Consider the following 16,223-nt stretch of genomic DNA (forward strand, 5'->3'; position numbering starts at 1 on the left):
TACAGGGCTGGAGAAAGGTGAATGGTTACAGATGAGGGATGGGTGAGTAGAGGACAGCTCATGTAGGGTCTTATTGGTCATGTTAAATATATTGGGTTCAATATTAAATATTTTAAATACCTGTTAAAAAATATTGCTCTGGAAGTGCCTGGGAGGCTCAGTTGGTTAAGCATCCGACTCTTGATTTTGGCTCAGGTCATGATCTCAAGGTCATAAGATCAAGCCCCATGTCTGTCTCCACACTGAGCATGGAGACAGCTTAAGATTCTCTCTCTCCTTCCCTCACTGCCCTTAGCCCACACACTCTGAAAGAAAGAGAAAGGAAGGAAGGAAGGAAGGAAGGAAGGAAGGAAGGAAGGAAGGAAGGAAGGAAGGAAGAAAGAAAGAAAAGAAAGAGAGAGAGAGAGAGAAAGAAAGAAAGAAAGAAAGAAAGAAAGAAAGAAAGAAGAAAGAAAGAAAGAAAGAAAGAAAGAAAGAAAGAAAGAAAGAAAGAAAGAAAGAAAGAAAGAAAATAATATTGTTCTGAACATGATGTGGAAAATTAATTTTTGAGGGAGAGGGCCAAGAGCAAAACTAGAGCAACCAGTCAGGTGGCTCTTCTAGCAGCCTACTAAAGACATACCACACTGGTGGTTTCTACTGGGGGATGAGAAGTGGAGATGGTGACTCAGATGAATTCAGGATTCATTTTGAGGTCATAACTAACAAATTGTTACTAGAATACTGAAGGCAAGGGGGCAATACAAGATAATTTTTAAGTTTTGATCTGGGTATCTGGATGAATGGGAAAATAGAGAAAGGAGCATGATTAGCAGGACTGAAATGATTCACAAATTCAGACTCAGGGTGAAATACCCATTTCTTTGGCTAGGAGATCTAGGTACAATCCCATTGTACTAGGGCAAGAGAAAGAGCTCTTGCTGGTGATTATGAATGCTTCTTATCTGTTTCAGAGAATACATCATGGTTGACAACCCTCCCCCCAACACACACAGGTATGATTTCTCAAAGCCAGAGGCCAGTCTTATTATTCATCTTTAGTGTAAGTTCCTTATATCCTTTATGACAAGTGCCCGTAGATGCTAATTAATAACTTGCAGTTCAATGCCCAGGATGCTCTTTGTGTATACCTGTATCATATTAACTGAGCTCCCATTATTATCTCTAATAATCCTTAACTATTTCTTTATTCCACACTCTTCCTCTCTAAACTCTGAATTGGCTTTGAGACCTAAACACTGGCTAAAACATTTTTATATTAAGAGATTTTTCCCAACACACTATTTAGTGGATAAAACATATTCACAAACACATATTAAATGAAAGAGATCCATACCTTAGGGAAAGAAATCAAATTTGAAAATAATTGCAAAGACACTTATTTTTTCCAGATCAGGTATATAATGGCAAAGGCCATAATATGAAAGGCAGCTTTTGGCCTGTAGCTCATACTGATATCAGCATGTGAAACTCAGCAGGAACACTGCATTTTGAGCATTAACCAGCTTAATCTGCAGCACAAATACCTTAGCACTCCAATTGAAGGCAGCTTTTTGACCCTTTGTGTCATCTTTTTCTATAAACCATACAGTTCACATAAAGATTCTGTTCTTTCTGATGAAGAGAGGAAGGAAATGCTGTCAGCTAAATCAGTATCTTACTACCGGAAAAAAAAAATAGAAAATTATAAATAACTGATAATTTTCCATGATTGGTGAAATGCCGTGGCAAAGCAACCCTGATTCTCTCCAGGGCTAGGAAATTCACATTTTATCCTAGACATCCCATTCCAATAATTTCAAGGTTTTGTTGTTTTGTTTTGTTTTTTAAAAATGAGGAGTCAATTTATTTTAAGTCAATTTATCATTAAATACCAGTGTGCACAGTTTCAAACACTTATAAATATTGTAATTTATAGAAAATTAATGTGATCTTAAAATTATTTGAAGTAATTTAACAATTATTTACAATTAACTCAACTTACCTTTGTAGAAACATAATTATGATTAAAAGTACCCCCATTACAAAGTAATAATTTCACGGTACCTTTCTATAATATTTTTGTCACTCAAGGGGCCGCTGCATCAAGAAAACCCAAATAGATTCAATAATTTAGAAACAGCACCATCAGAACTGCAAATGCAAGCTACCATTAATTCCAAACAAAACAAAACCTTTTGTACTAATATGTAAATATTTTACCCATTTTCAGCACTGGTTGAGGAAAATATTAGGCGGCAGTATTTTCTTTTTTTTTTTTTTAAGATTTACTTATTTATTTATTTGAGAGAGAGGGAGTGAGTGAGACAGAGAGCACAAGCCGGGAGGTGGGGGGAGGCAGACGGATAAGCAGACTCCCCACTGAGCAGGGAGCTAGATGAGGGGCTTGATTATGATCTGAGCTTAAGGCAGACTCTTAACCGACTGAGCCACCAGGAGACCCAGGAGGCAGTATTTTCTTACTTGTAATAAACAGAAATTAATTTTAAGATTTTAAAAAATTGACATTAAGACACTAGACTAGGTAGATTTTTATAACATGTAATACTAAATATTTTGAGAAATTCTTGGTTTCACTGGAAGCCATTTCTAATTGCAAACATTTCTTCAGTTGTACTCTGACAGTGGAGATAATTCTCTTTGATCCCAAATAGAAATTATACTAACATATTTAGATAAAAAGATATTCTTGGCTTTATTCCTAAGGCTTTCTTCTACTTACACGTTTAAACTTTTTTGCTATCTCCTCAAAAGAATCCCAAATATGTCTAAAATTATGTCAAAGGAAGATAACTTTATGTGGGCTAGTGCTTGCTTGAAAACAATATTTACCGTACTATTCCACAGCCTTTTTGTCTTTTTCTTTTTTTAAGAAACATATATCCAGCTAAAAAAATTAAATAAAAAGGTAAGGTATAAGAAAAATAGTTGAAGTCTCAATAAAGTATATTTTCTTTTATTGACATAGAACATATACTTTAAGTGCTGACTCTTTATGAAAAAGTTTCTCCTTGTAAATATGCATAACTATTGCCCAAAAATGTATACAGTGTTTTTCCCAAAATATTTATACACAAAGTGGTCCACTTAAGACCAGCCCCATTATAACCTACTGAATATACATATATGATGTGCTCTGAATTTATTTTTTATTTTTTTTTTATTATTATGTTAATCACCATACATTACATCATTAGTTTTTGATGTAGTGTTCCATGGTTCATTGTTTGATATAACACCCAGTGCTCCATGCAGAACGTCCCTTCTTTAATACTCATCACCAGGTTAACCCATCCTCCCATCCCCCTCCCCTCTAGAACCCTCAGTTTGTTTTTCAGAGTCCATAGTCTCTCATGGTTTGTCTCCCTCTCCGATTCCCCCCCTTCATTCTTCCTCTTCTGCTATCTTCTTCTTCTTCTTCTTCTTTTTTTAACATATAATGTATTATTTGTTTCAGAGGTACAGATCTGAGATTCAACAGTCTTGCACAATTCACAGCGCTCACCATAGCACATACCTTCCCCAATGTCTATCACCCAGGCACCCCATCCCTCCCACCCCACACCCCACTCCAGCAACCCTCAGTTTGTTTCCTGAGATTAAGAATTCCTCATATCAGTGAGGTCATATGATACATGTCTTTCTCTGATTGACTTGATGTGCTCTGAATTTATAAATGGGCTACCCTCTGTATATAAAATATATAGGCATGTATGTTATATGTACAAAGTAAGAAATATAAAAAGGTGAGATGAAAAGAAAAAAAAAGTGTTCTATCCTGTAAGATCCACAGAAATTCAGTGTAATTAGTGAGATCATGTAAAATGTACTCTTAATTTATAAATGGGCTACCCACAGTATATAAAATATATAGGCATGTATGTTATACATACAAAGTGAAAAATATAAAAAGGAGAGATGAAAAAAGAAAAGAAAAAGTGCCCTTCCCTAGAAGACCCCGACAGCAATTCAGTGAATCATTGAGACCATGTAAAATGTCTGGAGAACTGTAGTTTTGGCAAATACCTTTCTGAAAAATATCTAAGCTATGAGAGCACTACATTTCCATCTTAAGAATTTAGTAGCCACCCATTTTAGCTGGTTAGTAATCACCCCTTAGTCAAGTGTGTGTAGTGCAGAGAATCAAATCCTAGACCATCAGCATTTAAGCGTGTTTGATGAAAGATTCCAGTGAAGGACCTGAATTCTTCCTCCATCTCAGAGGGAGTTGGGCATGACGGGATGGCAAAGGAGGGATCAGCTCCCAAGGTGGCTGGTCCAATCTTACCACTAGATGTTAAAAAACACTCCAAATGTTTCTATTCCATTCTTTCTGCTGCATTTTCTTTATTTCAAGCCACAGGTCTACTTGGAGGGTTATGCAGCAAGTGGCTAATAAATAAAATCAGAGTCTCTGAAGAGTGTCATCACATTAAAAGACAATCACTGGGTTGTCTCATTAGGCAAAGAGCTCACATCTTTGGTATCCATGAGTTGCTACCATGTATGGGATACCTGAGATGTACCTTGCTCCAGTTAACATTACCATGCTACTCACTACAAAAAAAAAAAAAAAAAAAAAAGGTAGACTACACAGGATAACCAGGGTCACCACTTTCTGAAGACTAAGTTGTAACCCGACCCACTGACTTCATCACAGCTTTCTTCTATGTATGTAATGAGTTTCACTTTCCTCAGCGTTGATCTCGGGTTCAAACCACTCCATTGTGACCACTGACAGATCCTCAGATTCAAGACTCCAAACTTCAACTCCTTCTGCAGCCCCTGCCACTTTGGCAGCTCCCAGGGCAGTTATTTTGGGCATCAAGGGCTTCACTACTGGGATATACAGAATGTCTCATTGTAGCTGCAGAAGGATTTTGTTGGCTGTCATTCCTCTGTCTACCTGCAAACGACTAAGAGGAATTCCACACTCACGGGTATCCAAAATCTTCCGGGTTTGGAAACAGTTTCTAATGCAGCAAAAACGATATGGCATTTATTGGTGAACTGAGCGAGCCCACAGATGATCCCTCTCACACTAGGCTCCCAGTAAGGTGCGTATAACACTGAAAACGTGGGGACGAAATAGCAGTCATAAGAACCAACTACTTCCTTAGCTATAAGGAAGTTTTTCCATTTCCTCTGAGGTCTTTGTAATTCCAAGATTGTCTCTTAGCCAGCGAATAACAGCACCAGCTATAGCTACAGAGCCTTCCAATGCATAATACACTGGTTTGTCTCCGCTGAGCTTGTAAGCCACTGTGGTCAGAAGGCCATGTTCAGAAAATACATACTTGCTGCCTGTATTACATAATAGGAAACAGCCTACTCCATACATATTTTTGGCTTGTCCATCCTGGAAGCACATTTGTCCCACCAATGCAGCAGACTGGTTCCCCAAACACCCAGATATTGGCACACCTTCTAAGGCCCCCGCTTTCATTAGGCCATAGATCTCAGAAGAACTCCAGACATTTGGAAGAGTTTTCATTGGAATTTCAAAAAATTCTCAAAGCTCTTTATCCCATTCTAGAGAATGAATGTCGAAAAGCATTGTCCTACTTGCATTTGTTACATCCGTGCAATGGACACCTCCATTGGCCTCTCCTGCCAAACTCCAAATAAGCCACGAATCAATAGTCCCTAAAAGAACTCTATCTTCTTCAACAGCCTTTTGAAATCTTCTCAATTGTCAAGGAGCCAACAAAGTTTCACTGCACTGAAGTAAGTGCTAAGTGGAAGGCCTGTCGGACTTGACAAAGTTATTATTTCCTGGAATTCTTTTAGTAAAATTCTCAACGGTTTGCTGGGTTCTTAGATCAAGCCACACCACAGCATTGTAGAGAGGTTCTCCAATTAACTTGTCCCAGACTACAGTGGTTTCCCCCTGATTACTGACACCAGTAGCCTTTATGTTGGAAATATCAATATTGAGCTGTCCAAGTTTCTCACATGTTTTCTTTATACACTCATAGACAGACTGCAGAATTTCCTTAGGGTCTTGTTCCACCCATCTTGGGTGGAAACTCTTGGAAACTCTTGTTTTATTTCCACTTGATGATGACTAAGTAGTTTGGCTGTTTTGGAATTGAACACCAAAAAGCGTGTTGAGCTGGTGCTCTGGTCCACTGCCCCCACTAATGGTCCCAAAACTTTTCTTCGTGGCTGCCATGAAACCAGCTTGGGGGTCAGCGGTCTATTGCAGCTGGTTTCCCAGGTGACGGTGGCGGGCGCAGGAGGGCAGGCCTCCAGACCTGAAGACAAGGCGACCTGCGACCGCAGAACTCCAATAATTTCAAGGTTTATAAGAAGATGAAAAAACAATATATTTTTTTATAGCGTTTTTCTGCGATGGTATTTTAAGTTCCATGAGTAAAATTAACTACAATTACTAATATTTAACATTTCTACCTATATTACCTATTTCATACTTAAAACAACGCATGGCACATATTAATCACCATTTCAAGTTTTCTAAATAAAAAATATGTCATTATATAGTAATTGCAGGGACATAATTTCTGAGATCTTTCTTTGCATTGATTAACAGATGTAATTATGCCCATTCACATCAGTGAGCCACAGAACCAGTGGTGTGCTGGCAAATATTTAACCCAGTCTCCAAAGATAAGAAAGCCTTAATTTGTAACATTTGACAAGTTCTGTGGTATAAATACACCAACTATGGATGATTTCAAGCCATTCATGTGATGTCACTGAATGGTATAGTTTGGAGGAAATGAGAATAATCGGTTTTCTTGAACAAGTATGTTCTTGAACTAGCTGTACTATATATACAAGTTGATATGTGATAGTCACCATTGTTTTTATCACAAATCAAAAATCTTAAAAAATAGGGGCGCCTGGGTGGCTCAGTTGGTTGAGCGACTGTCTTCGGCTCAGGTCATGATCCTGGAGTCCTGGGATCAAGTCCCGCATCGGGCTCCCTGCTCGGCAGGGAGTCTGCTTCTCCCTCTGACCCTCCCCACTCTCATGCTCTCTCTATGTCATTCTCTCTCTCAAATAAATAAATAAAATCTTTAAAAAAAAATCTTAAAAAATAGCAACCTAAAATACCTTTATAATTATGGATCTTCCAAGCATTTGTCCAAAACTGGATTTCACTCCTTTATTACATATTCTGCATTTGCATCTACTCACTGGTTTTTATTCTAGGCTTTTGCCCGCACTGTCTTAGAACTAGATAGGCAAATACAAGGTATATGCACCATCACTGTTCCCCACAATATCTTCGTATGTATCATATACATAACTATAGTCCTTCCTCCTCAGACTTAAATCCATCATCCTTCTCAATACAGCACTCCAGAAAGCCATTTCCAATTAAATATCGTTTGACAAATGGTTACAACTGCTTTACCAATCTCTACTTCTAGTTCTGATCATCTACTCAGTATTAACAATGACGAACATTTTCGGAATCCCTTGCAGCGCAGAGCAGGGCTTTAAATACTTTATGCATAATAACTCATTTAATCATCCTAATACCATTAAAAAAGTTGTATTTTTAAATCTATTTGAATCTATTTATACAGATAATAATCAGAGGTTAAGTAAATTTTGCTAGTCTTATAAACGGAGAGCCTGGAATCAAAACCAGACATTTTGACAATCTTACTTCACTTTGAAATCAAGATTTTCATGTCCTTTCTTTTAAAATATTTTTTTCTAGAGGACTTTAATATCCACATCTGCCTGATTCTCCTGAAGTCCCTGTTCTACTGGCCTTCATCAAGCATATCTATTAGGATGATTATCACACTGTCTCTCATTACTTTGAGCAAAATTGAAAGCTGTATCATATTTTTATGTTGTCCAATTCAAGACTATAAGATCATTTGTCTTCATCAGATTTTGAGTCCTAAGCACTGAACTGAATTTTCCTAAGAAAGCAACAGAAAAGCTAGACTGGCTATTGTTTCATTTCATGCTCTATCTACCTAATTGTGTTACTGTTATATTTTTTTAGGCATGATATAAATTAAGTACTACTTTTCTAATCCTTAATTAATGTTATTCTGTATTTCAAAGTAGCATAAGTGCATGCTTTCATTTTTATGTTTTTTGACTTATACTGATTGTGTTTACTTTATTATAATTTAAATATCATTATATCATTATATACCTAACAAGGTGTTTATGTACAAATACATAACGTATGATTTCTTCCTTTGAAGAAAATGAAAAAAAAATTAAAAATTTAAAAGTAGGAAAATTAGAGATCAGTGGTGAATTGAAAAGTGTTCTATAGGTACAGTAGTTGTAGATAATATTGAGTAATTTTTAGAGCATCTATTTCAATTCTTCTTTACTATTCATCATTCTGAAATTTAAGAATGTTTTAAGCACTCAAGTCATCTAAACCAGATGTTTTTGAGTATAATGTATAATATATAATGTAGTATATGTTAAATTAATACATGAGATATATAATATATTACATATATAAATATATATCTTTCTCTATATATGTCCCTTATCCTACAGCCTCACTCTTGAATTCTTTTTTTTTTTTTTTAAAGATTTTATTCATTTGAGAGAGAGAGAGACAAAGTTAGTGACAGAGAGCATAAGAGAGATGAGCTAGCGAGTACAAGCGGGAGGAGAGGGAGAAGCAGGCTCCCCGCTGAGCAGGGATCCCAATGTGGGCTCCATCCCAGGACCCTGGGATCATGAGCGTAAAGAAGATGCTTAACCAACTGAGCCACACAGGTGCCCTCGCTCTTGCATTCTTTCCCATCTCTGGGATTTTTTTTTCTCGTACTATTATTGGAATTAGGTGTGATATTAATAATCCATCTTAGAAAATGATTTTTATTTTTGCAGTGGGCTGCATTTTTTGGTTGTTCCTTTTGAGAAAATGATCAGCGTCCTGATGTAGTTCTAAGTCATCATCTGAAAAAAGCCATATGTCTACCATCCAGATGTGTGCTCTATTACAGGGCTTTCATTCCATCAATCCTCTCGCCCATCAGAAAGATTGGCTCCCAACAGTTCAATATACTGAACACAACATTTTACTAAAAGATACACATAATTAGCTACTAGAAGAAAACTGACTTTTACCCTAGCCAGGGTATGTTAGAGAATACAAATCTATCTTCAAGTCATGATAAATTTTAAAATAACATATATGCTATATCTTAATATAGTTAGAATGCCATTTCCTTTTTATCCTGTTTATGAGGAGAAAAATCATAACATATTGTGTAGGAAAATTTTAAGAAATTTAAGAAATAAAATATCTACTTTATCTTGCTTCATTCTCCAATTATACCTTTTCATTATTATATATGTAATGGAATTTTGGTACAAGCATATTGTGATGGAATTATTTCCGCTTCTGTATTTCTGAAAAGTTATTTATTTTGCCTTCATTTAAATATATATTATACACATATGTATATATACAAACACACACACACACATTTTTTTTTTTTTTCTGGAAAGAGAATTCTAGGTTCCTAGATATTTTTTCCCTCTCAATACTTTAAATATGTTCTTCTTAAACTTTATGGTTCTGACAAAGCATCTGCTTCTATTCTGGTTTTTGCGCCTTTATATACAGCATGTCATTTTTAAATAGCTATTTCTAATTTTCCTTTTATTATTGGTTTAAAGCAATTTGATTATGATGTGCATAAATTTAATATTCCTAATGTCTCTTTTGCTTAAGGCTTATTAAGCTTTTTGGACTTGCAAGTTCATATTTTTCATTAAGTTTTAAATATTTTCAGATGATATTTCTTAAAATAATTTTTCTATCCCTTCTCTTTCCTTCTTTCAAGTACTATAATTATACATATATTAGGTTCAGATCCTACTGAAACTGTATCAGTGTTGTTGAGTTTTTACTCCTCTGTGTTATATCTTAAATAATTTCTACTTCCATATTTTAAAGATCATTAATCTTTTTTTCTACTATGTCTAATCTGATTTTTTTAACCACAAGTCAGTGGTTTTAAAAGTTTCAGATGTTTTCTAAAATTTTATAAAATTCTGAATTAAGCTTTTTTGCAAATATCTTTCATATCTACATTTTATATACTCCAGTTTTCCTGTATCTTCTTGAATACCTAAAACATAATTATAACTAATGTTGATGTTTTACTTATCATCTTAAATATTTATTCTATAATCAAATATTTATGTGTCAGTTTCAATAGTTTTTTTTTTCTTTTTTTAAAGTTGTAGTTACCCACTTCTTTGTGTGAGTGGTTAAATTTTTTTTTACATGATAACAATTGAAAATTTTATCCTTATGGATAATGGATATTCTCATATTAATTTAAATATTTTTCAGGGTTTTTTTTTTCTTGGATGCACTTAAGTTACTTGGAAAGAGTTTGATCTTTTGAGATATTTCCATGGGGTATTTAAGACAGGACCAAAACAACATTTATTCTAGGGCTAATTTTATTCACTATTGAGACAATAGCCTTCTGTATAGTCTGATGACCTGTGTTTACAAGTCTTTCCACTTTGATAGAGAGGAACAAGAATTCTTGCTTCTCTATTTGAGCCATAAGGATTGTTCTATCCACTTCTTTCAGATGTTTTTTTTATTCAACCTTGGATGGTTTCTCTACATACATGTATGTATTTGTCAGCACTCTGAAAACTCAAAAGTACTCTCTAGAGAACTCCATAGTTGTTTCTTTCTCCCTCATCCCACCACTCCCTCATTCTCCTGTGTAAGTCTCTTCTTTCTCGTCCTCTGCCATGCCATGTAAACTCTTACTGCTTTGTCATCTCTAAATCCCAGCTGTGTTTCCTCAAATCAGGAAGATGATCAGGCACTGCCTGATGATTTACTCTCTGCACTGCAAACTGAAAATTCTCCAAGTACTATGAGTACTAAACTAGGGCAATCATAGGATATTTCTCATTTGTTTCCCTCTCAGAAATCACTGTCCTGTGTTACCTGTTGTCCAAACTGTGAAAGCAGTTCTTCTATATATTTCCTTATTTTTTTAAGCTGTTGTATCAAGACTGGCCTGAATTGGAAATACTGGAATATTTTCTGTATAAGAGCTTCAGATGTATTTTTTTAAGTTTTTATTTTAATTCCAGTTAGTTAACATGCAGTGTTATTTTAGTTTCAGGTATGTAATATAGTGATTCAACACTTCCATACATCACCCTGTGCTCATCACAAGTTCTCTCCTTCATCCCTATCACCTATTTCACCCATCCCCTCCATCCACCTCCCCTCAGGTAACAGCAGTTTGTTCCCTATAGTGAAGACTCTGTTTCTTGTTTTGTCTCTCTCTGTCTCTCTTCTTCTTCTCTTTGCTCATTTGTTTTGTTTCTTAAATTCCACATATGAATGAAATCATATAATATTTGTCTTTTTCTGGCTGACTTATTTTGCTTAATATTACACACTACAGCTCTATCCATGTCATTACAAATGTCAAGATTTCATTTTTTATGGCTCAATGATATTCTGTTATCTGTATATACCACTTCTTTATCCATTCATCACTCCATGGACACTTGGACTGCTTCCATAATTTTGCTATTATAAATAATGCTGCTATAAGCATAGCAGTGTATATAACACTTTAAATTAGTATTTTTGTATTCTTTGGGTAAATACCCAGTAGTGCAATTGCTGGGTCATAGGGCAGCTCTATTTTCAACTTTTTGAGGAACCTCCGAACTGTTTTCCAGAGTGACTGCACCATTTTGCATTCCCACCAACAGTGTAAGAGGGTTTCCCCTTTCTCTGCATCTTCGCCAACACCTGTTGTTTCCTGTGTTGTTGCTTTCAGTCATTCTATCAGGTGTGAGGTGATATCTCATTGTAGTTTTGATTTGAATTTCCCTGAGGATAAGTGACGATGAGCATCTTTTTATGTTTCTATTGGCTATCTGGATGTCTTCTTTGGAGAAATGTCTGTTCATGTCTTCTGCCTCCCTTTATCAGCTTTTTGGGTGTTAAGTTGTATAAGTTCTTCATATATTTTGGATGCTATCCCTTTATTGGATATTTCATTTGCAAATATCTTCACCCATTCCATAGGTAGTCTTTCAGTTTCAATTACTGTTTCCTTTCCTGTGCAGAAACCTTTTATTTTGATGTAATCCCAATGGCTTAATTTTGCCTTTTGTTTCCCTTGCCTCAGGGGACCTTTCTAGAAAATAGTTGCTATGGCTCATGTCAGAGAAAGTACTGTCTGTGCTCTCTTTTAGGATTTTTATGGTTCCAAGTCTCAGATTTAGGTCTTCAATACATTTTGAATTTATTTTTGTGTATGGTGTAATAAAGTGGCCCAGTTTCATTCTTTTGCATGGGCTTGCATATAGTTGTAGCTTCATTTCTGGATTTTCTATTATTTTCTATTAATCTGTGTGTCTATTTTTGTGCCAAGACCATACCGTTTTGATTACTACAGCTTTGTAATATAACTTGAAGTCCAGAATTATTATGCCTCCTTGCTTTTCTTTTCTTTTTCAAGAGTGCTTTTGTTATTCATGGTCTTTTGTGGTTATATGAAAATTTTAGGATTGTTTGTTCTAATTCTGTGAAAAGTGTTGCTGGTATTTTGATAGGGATTGCTTTAAATGTATAGATTGCTTTGAGTGGTATATACAGTTTAACAGGTCATTCACCTCTTTTGTTAGGTTTAGTCCTAACATCTTATTATTTTTGGTACAATTGTAAACGGGATAGTTTTCTTAATGTATCTTTCTGCTGACTGAGTTTTGATGTATAGAAATGAAACAGGTATCTGTACATTGATTTTATATCCTGCAACATTACTGAATTAATTTATCAGTTCTAGTAGTTTTTGGTGGAGTTTTTCGGATTTTCTGTATAGAGTATCATACCATCTGTGAATAGTGAAAGTTTTATTTACTTCTTCCTTACTAATTTAGATGCCTTTTATTTCTTTTGTTGTCTAATTCCTGTGGCTAGGACTTGCAGTACTATGTTGATTAAAAGTGGTGAGAGGGGCCATCCTTGTCTTGTTTCTAACCTAAGGGGAAAAGCTCTTTGGTTTTTTTTTTTTTTTCTTAATTAATTTATTTATTTGTCAGGGAGATAGAGAGAGAGGATGAACAGGGGGAGCAGCAGGCAGAGGGAGAAGCAGGCTCTCCGCTGAGCAAGGACCCTGGATTCAATCCCAGGACCCTGGGATCATGACCTGAGCCGAAGGCAGACACTTAACTGACTGAGCCACCCAGGCATCCCAGAAAAGCTCTCAGCTTTTCTGCAATAAGGATGTTACTTGTGAGTTTTCCATATGTAGCCTTTCTTATGTTGAGATATGTTCCCACTGAACTTACTTTGTTGAAGGTTTTTATCATGAATGCATGTTGTACTTTGTCAAATGCTTTTTCCGCATCTATTGAAATGGGTCTTATCTTTTCTCCTGTTGATGTGATGTCTTAGGGTGATTGATTTGTGAATTTTGAATCACCCTTGTTTTGGGGGAATAAATCCCGCTTGATCATGGTGAATGATTTTTTTTTTCATGTATTGTTGGATACATTGTTAGTGTTTTGTTGAGGATTTTTACATCTGTGTTCATCAGAGATATTGGCCTGTAGCTCTTTTCTAGTAGTGTCATTATCTGGTTTTGGTATCAGAGTAATGCTGGCTTCATAGGATGAATTTAGAGTTGTCTACTTTTTGGAACAGTTTGAGAAGAATAGTTATTAGCTCTTCTTTAAATGTTTGGTAGAATTTGCTTGTGAAGCCATCTGGCCCTGGATTTTTGTTTGTTGGCATGTTTTGATTACTAGTTCAATTACTTTGCTGGTAATTGGTCTGTTCAAATTTTCTATTTCTTCCTGTTTCAGTTTTGGTGGGTTATATTTTGTAGGAATTTACCCTTTTATTCTAGGTTGTGCAATTTTTTTTTTTAAGATTTTATTTATTTATTCATAAGAGACAGAGAAAGAGAGAGGCAGAGGGAGAAGCAGGCTCCCCGCTGAGTGGAAAACCCGATGCGGGACTCGATCCCAGGACCCTGGGACCACGACCCGAGCCGAAGGCAGACGCTTAACCATCTGAGCCACCCAGGCACCCTCTAGGTTGTGCAGTTTTTTATCCATATAGTTTTTCATAATATTATTTTATGATTGTTTGTATTTCTGTGGTGTAATTTGTTACTTCTTCTCTCATTTGCAATTATATTTATTTTTGTCTTTTCTCTTTTTTTCTTCTTAAGTCTGACTAGAGGTTTATCAGTTATACAGATTTTTTCAAAGAACCAACTCCTGGTTTTATTGATCTGTTGTATTGTTTTTTTTTTTATTTTCTTAATCATTTATTTCTGCATTAATCTTTATTATTTTCTTCCTTCTGCTGTTTTTAGGTTTGTTTGTTTGTTTGTTTCTTCTAGCTCCTTTAAGTGTAAGGTTAGGTTGTTTATTTGAGATTTTTCTTGCTTCTTGAAGTAGGTATGTATTGCTATCTTTTGCTGTATCCCAAAGCTTTTGAAACATTGTTTTCATTTTCATTTGTTTCCATGTATTTTTTTTTTTTAATTTCTTCTTTTATTTCCTGGTTGACCCACTCATTATTTAGTAACATGGTATTTAAACTCTATTTATTTATAGTCTTTCCAAATTTTTTCTTGTGGTCAACTCAACTTCTAGTTTCATAGCACTGTGGTCAGAAAATATGCATGTTATGACCTCAGTCATTTTTAATTTGTTGTGATTTGTTTTGTGGGCTAATATATGATCTATTTTGAGAATGTTCCATGTGCACTTGAAAAGAATGTGCATTCTGCTGCTTTAGGATGGAATGTTCTGACTATATGTGTTAAATCCATCTGGTCCAGTATGTCATTCAAAGGCATTGTTTCCTTGTTGATTTTCTGTTTAGACGATCTGTGCATTGATGTAAGTAGGATGTTGAAGTTCCCTACTATTTATTGTATTATTATTGATTAGTTATTTTATGTTTGTTATTAACTGTTCTATGTACTTGGGTGCTCCCATGTTGGGTGCATAAATATTTAGAATTATTATATCTTCTTGTTGGAATGTTCTCTTTATTATTGTATAGTGTCCTTCTTTGTTTCTTGTGACAGTATTTGTTTTAAAGTCTATATTTTCTAATATAAATATTTCTACTCCAACTTTCTTTTTTCTTTTTTAAAGATTTTATTTATTTATTTGAGAGAGAGAGCACATGAGACAGGAGAGGGTCAGAGGGAGAAGCAGACTCCCTGCTGAGTAGGGAGCCTGATGCGGGACTCGATCCAGGGAGTCCAGGATCATGACCTGAGCCGAAGGCAGTCGCTTAACCAACTGAGCCACCGAGGCACCCTACTCCAACTTTCTTTTGACATCCAATTATATGATTAGTGTTCCCCAATCCTCTCACTTTCATTCCACAAGTGTCCTTAGGTCTAAAATAAATCTCTTGTAGGCAGCATATAGATGGGTCTTGATTTTTTATCCATTTTGTCACCCTGTCTTTTGATTGGAACATTTAGTCCATTACATTCAAAGTAATTATTGATAGATATGTATTTGTTGCCATTTTATTACCTGGTTTGTCATTGTTTCTTAAGATCTTACCTGATTCTCTCTTGTCTTTCTCTCTTTCATGGTTGCTCATTTAGTTAGTGATATATTTGCATTTCCTTCTCTTTATTCTTCACATATTTATGAGTGGTCTTTGATTTGTGGTTACCATTTGGTTTGTATATAACATCTTCTGCATATAACAGCCTATATTAAGTTGATGGTCATTTAAATTTGGACCCATTCTTTTCTCCCCTTCTCATGTTTTAGGTATATGTGTCATATTTTACATCTTTTTATTTTGTGAGTTCTTTGACTGATATTTTATGAAAATATTCATTTTTACTGCTTTTGTGTTTCTTACTTTCATACTGTCACTATTGGCCTTTCCTTTCCACTCAATAAGTCCCCTTTAATATTTCCTGCAGGGTTGGTTTAGTGGTCATGAACTCTTTTGGTTTTTGTTTCTCTCTCTCTTATCTTTCTGTTCTGAATGATAACTTGTTGGATAGAGTTCTTGGCTGCAGATTTTTCACTTTCAGCATTTGAATATATCATGCCACTTTCTTCTGACTTAGAAAAGTTTTGCTGAAAAATTCCCTGATAGCCTTATGGGGTTTCCTGTGCATGTTACTGTCTTCTTTGTGTTACTGCTATTTATTTATTTATTTATTTATTTATTTATTTATTTATTTATTTATTTATTT

The 16,223-nt window shown here is 35.2% G+C and overlaps 1 pseudogene; it reads right to left on the reverse strand.

Moving 5' to 3' along the window:
• Window positions 1-4,459: 4,459 nt before the first annotated feature.
• LOC118013523 lies at window positions 4,460-15,600 on the reverse strand (annotated as a pseudogene).
• Between the last annotated feature and the right edge of the window lie 623 nt (window positions 15,601-16,223).

The sequence above is a fragment of the Mirounga leonina genome, unplaced genomic scaffold, assembly GCF_011800145.1.
Source record: "Mirounga leonina isolate KUSES-001 unplaced genomic scaffold, KU_Mleo_1.0 Mir_153, whole genome shotgun sequence".
Classification (NCBI taxonomy): domain Eukaryota; kingdom Metazoa; phylum Chordata; class Mammalia; order Carnivora; family Phocidae; genus Mirounga; species Mirounga leonina.